Raw genomic sequence first — 5,454 nt, forward strand, 5'->3', positions numbered from 1 at the left:
CTTATATAGCCTTCCATTTCAGCCTTCCAACCTTCCAAAATGGCCCAAAAGCACCCAGAAGTCGTAAGGCACGCGTTTCATTAATGCAATCACGTGCAGGGACCTGTGCGGATGCACAGACGTGTGCGTCCGCACACTTGGCTAAAAATTGACCTGTGCGTACGCAAAGGTGCGTGCATACGCACACATGGAAATTCTTGCTTGTGCATGCGCACGCAGGGCTGTGCACACGCACACATGGATTTTCTCGCTTGTGTGCGCGCACGCAAACTTCGCTGTGTGAGCTTTTCCTTGTTTTCTTCATGTTTTCTCCCTTGTACATGCTTTCTTGCACTTTTGGCCATCCATTCTTGCCTTCAAGGCCTGAAATCACTCACAAACCATATCACGGCATCGAATAACACAAAGGTGGGATTAAATTGCTCTATTAAAGCACAAAATTGCATGTTTTCACATTTAAGTTCAAATTAGGGATCAAACACAAAAGTATGCTATTTTGGTGCTTAAGTGTGAGTTCATATGCTAGAATCCATTCAAATCAAACCAAAATATATCGGAAAATATGGACTCATCAGGGAGACTCAAAGCATCATATACAGACAATGGCATAATACTAACACACCCTCCTAAATCACACATCCAGTCAGAAAATGTTATACCCCCAATGGTACACGTAACCATACATGGCCCTGGATCACTACATTTTTTAGGTATATCACCCATTGAAGCAGATATCGAGCTACCTAAGGGAATAGTCTCTAAATCATGTATTCTATCCTTATGCATGCATAAATCCTTTAAAAATTTGGCATATTTAGGTACCTGGCTGATAAACCATTATTTATGGTTTATCTTGTGCTAATTTGAGTGGTTTTTATCAATTCTTTGCTCACTTATTCATATAATTTGCATTATTTTACAATTCCTTCCTTATTCTGTGATATAACTGAAAACATGTTTCTTAGGCCTTTAAACTATTAATTTTGAATACCCTTTATTACCATTCGATGTCGTGATTTGTGTGTTAAGTATTTTTAGGCTTTATAGAGCAGGAATGACTTAGAGGATGGAAAGGAAACATGCAAAAGTGGAAGGAACGCGAGAAAATGAAGTTTTGAGAAACTGGTAGCAACACGCTCGCATGGACGACGCGGACGCGTGGCTAGCGCAGAACAAGAGCAACGCATACGCGTGACTGACGCGTACGCGTGACAAGAAAAATCGCCAAATGACGCGCCCGCGTGAGCTACGTGTACGCGTGACAGACGCCACGTGTAGAAAGTTACAGAAGGCGCTGGGGGCAATTTCTGGGCTCCTTTTTGGCCCAATTCCAAGCCCGACAACACGGAATAAAGGTTGGAGAATAGGGGAATCATGGGGAGAATTGATTATTCATAATTTTAGGTTTTAGATGTAGTTTAGAGAGAGAGAGAGAGAGAGACTCTCTCCTCTCTCTAGGTTTTAGGATTTAGGATTTCTCTTAGTTTTAGGTTTATTTTTTCTCAATTCCAGGTTCAATGTTCCTTTAATTTAATTTCTCTTCTACTTTTATTTGTTCTAGCCTTCTAGTTTATTTATTTTCCTTGTTGATTACTTTATGTTGACAATTTGGTTTATGAACCCCATGTTAGAATTGATTTTCTTATTCAATGCAATTTGAGGTATTTCATATTTATGATTTTAATTTAGCTTTTTATGTTCTTAGCTTGAATTAAGTAATTAGAGACACTTGAGTTATCAAACTCCTTGTTGATCGATAATTGGAAGTTGCTGGTTGATTTGGATCCCTCTAAAGCTAGTATTTCCTTAGGAGTTGACTAGGACTTGAGGAATCAAGTTGATTAGTCCACTTGACTTTTCTTTATTTAGTAAGGGTTAACTATGTGGGAGTAATGAACAATCCTCATCACAATTGATAAGGATAACTATGATAGGACATCTAGTTTTCATACCTTGCTAAGAGCTTTATTAGTTATTAATTTAATTCTTATAATTTACTTTTCCTTGTTCCTTATTCAAAAACCCCAAAAAGATAATCTTCCATAACCAATAATAAATACACCTCCCTGCAATTCCTTGAGAGATGACCCGAGGTCTATATACTTCGGTTATCAATTTTATTAGGGGACTGTTACTTGTGACAACCAAAATTTTGTACGAAAGGATTCTTTGTTGTTTTAGAAACTATACTTTCAACGAGAATTTATTTGTAAAATTCTTTACTAGTAAGAATCCGTTCGTCAAAATGGCGCCGTTGTTGGGGACTTGCAAATGTGTGCCTTATTATTGGTTATTGTAAATAATTTTGCTTTTTCGTTCTTTGTTCATGTTTTTAGTTTTAGGAGTTTATTTTCATTAATTTTTGTTAGTTTTTATTTCTCTTACTACTATGAATTCTCACCGTCTTTGGCTATGAGTTTTGTTCAAATTATGTTGCAGAGAATGGACGCTACAATGAGAATAGGCATCAAGGTCGGAATAATCAAAGATGGGAAGAGCCACAAGGATTTGATCAACCCTTTCGGCAACAACCCCCTCCAATGTGCCATGGGAAACGACCATTTTACGATGCATTCCAAGACAATGGTTATGGTGGACCTTTTCCTGACAACCAACCTCCACCAAATTACCATGGTCAAGAGCCATTCTGAGGTGCGTACCAAGATAATCGATATGGTGGACCCCTTTGTAGTTACCAACAAGCCCCACCATATGCTTATAAACCACCTCCTCAACATAACTCTGAACCGCTATACTCACATGCCCCCTACAACCATTCACCTCTGTATGACCCTGACCCTTATTCACCATACCAACCACCATATGACCCATATAAACCATACATAGAACCACCCCACTTCCAACTCAATTACTCCCAAGAACCACCACCTCTATATCCACCATGTCCATATCCATCAATCCAAGAGCCTTATGATCCTAATCCTATTGCCCAAGAGAAGCAAGAGTCAATGGATCATCTTAAGAAAATAGTGGACCAATTTCATGCAGCCCTTTATCAATTGGAGCGAGCGATGAATCGATTCGCTTCCCAACGTTTGGACACTCAAGGAACCCCCAAAGCTTCATGTGGAGAATCTAATGAAGAACGTAGCATGAAGGAGACACTAGAAACTTTGGTGGACAGTGAGGTGCATGACTTTATACTGGAACAAGTGGAGGAAGCCGTAATTATCGAAGAAGAAGATGTGGTTGAAGACCTAGGAGATGCTGAACCTCCATGGGAATCGAGAGCTGTAGAGAATTCCGCCAAAAAGTTTGAAATTGATGCTAAGGAGGATAGTGCACAACCTCCAAGGCATATATTGATGAGACGCAGAAGCTGGTGAATTAAAAATTATTAAAATGGTTACGTTGCAAGTATAGTTCTTAACTCACTGAAAATCTGCCTATCAATTTAGAAATATGTCACAGAGAGTTACATTAAAAATTACTGGGAGTTTTAAGTCCCAGGTTGTCTCCCAACGAGTTGCAGAAAAGTGTGCTATCTTATTAATCAGATGTTCCAAGAAGTTGAGCTAAGTAAATTGGAATGTAAATTGAGGAAATTTAAATAATATGAATAAAAGCCTTGATTGGGAGTTGATTGGTTGGAATTTCTACTATTGATGGAGTGATTGTAAGATTAATTTATAATTAATGGTTGTTCTGTTTGGTTATCCTTTACTAAGCAAGGAAAAGTCAAACAAGCTGGGAAGCCAGATCTGTTCACAAGTTGCAACCTACTTAGTTCAAAGGGATCGGCGTTGGTGACAGGATAGCAATCCAACATTTAACTCAATTACAAATTTTTCTTTCAATCCTTCCAACTGAAGAGTTCCTTTTAATCAACTCCCCATCAAGTAAGGAAACTACTCACGCATTGTAAATAAAGAATCCATAGCACACGAAAGGGAATTAAAAGAAGACATGATTATTGGAATTGAAATTAAATTAAAAAGAAATAATCCTTGCATTAAATAATCATAAAAGTATCTGAATGACAAAACAGAACGAGGCAAAGAACATGGAAGAATGAAACCAAGTTAAGAAAACAAACTAGAATGATGAAGTCTTGATGAGGAAATAACTCTTCTCAATGTTCCAATGCTAAGACTAATTGAAAATTAAAATTCTAAAAACCTAGAGAGAAAAACCTAAGAGAGTAAAACTAGATCTAAAACTGTCTCTGAATGAATGTGTTATTTGTTTTTGCATATTCTCTGACTCTAGTCTTCTGTTCCAGGCCGAAAACTGGGCCAAAATAGGGTCCAAAATCGCCCCCAACGAATTCTGCAGGTTATGCAGATCGCACATGTCACGCGATCGCGTCATCCATGCGGATGCGTCATTCGCATTTTTCCTCGCCACACGTTCGCGTCGCTGCGATTTGCTCTCCTTCGCGCGGTCGTGTGAGCCATGCGACCACGTCACTTCTCACTGGTTATCTCCTCAAAATTCTTGTGTTTCTTCCATTTTTGCCAGCTTCCTTTCCAATCTCCAACTCATTCATGCCCTATAAAGTCTGAAACACTTAACACACAGATCACGGCATCGAATGGAATAAAGGAGAATTAAAAATAAATAATTAAAGTCTCTAGGAAGCAGTTTTCAAACATGTAATAAATTCAGGAAGGAAATCTAAATGCATGCTAATTTAATGAATAAGTGGGTAAGGATCATGATAAAACCACACAATTAAACACAATATAAACCATAAAATAGTGGTTTATCATATACCTTATGAAGAATTAGACGGAACAGATCAAGAAGCAAACTTCCTTGGTAATGATGATAATGAATCAAGCTCTCCTAGTGATGAACTTGCATCCACAATTGAACTCCTTGAGCTTGAAGAACCTTCCCCAAGTGAATATGAAAATGATGTGGAGGTAGACTTTTCTCAACCTCCAACTTATGACTTGAGTGATGGGGAAGAAGTAAAGATTTTGATCAAGACGCGGTTGCAGTTGAAGAGGTCTGCAAGGAGGTGGAAGAATTCATAGAAGAATACAAGGGAGTGGAGTTTGCAAGACCATTGGAAACACCTCTCCCAAGGCCCTTGCCATCCAATACAACATTCAAGTGGGTAAAATCATTATCCTCAACCCTTACATTCCCACTTGAATATGGTTTGCTGGAAACGGATGGTCAACTTAGAGCTCTTTGTGGCTTTAAGAGTAAAAGGGAGATGGTTAGTGATAAGGGATGACCTGCAAGGTTCAATATGGTTCCACGCTCCAAGTCAAAGTACAAGGATTAGTATGGAGCTCGATTGAATGGGTCTCGGAAGATGTTTGGGTATCTTAGTAAGAATTCAGATTGCGTACCACCCAGTTAGAACACTGTAAATCAAAGCAAAGACGGGTGCAAAAACAAGGTTTGGGATCCCGGAATTCATTCTAGCAATCAACACTCTTGGGGCCTTGTAACTTGCTTTAAATTTCTTGAAAGGTT

The sequence above is a fragment of the Arachis hypogaea genome, chromosome 17 (assembly GCF_003086295.3).
Source record: "Arachis hypogaea cultivar Tifrunner chromosome 17, arahy.Tifrunner.gnm2.J5K5, whole genome shotgun sequence".
NCBI lineage: Eukaryota > Viridiplantae > Streptophyta > Magnoliopsida > Fabales > Fabaceae > Arachis > Arachis hypogaea.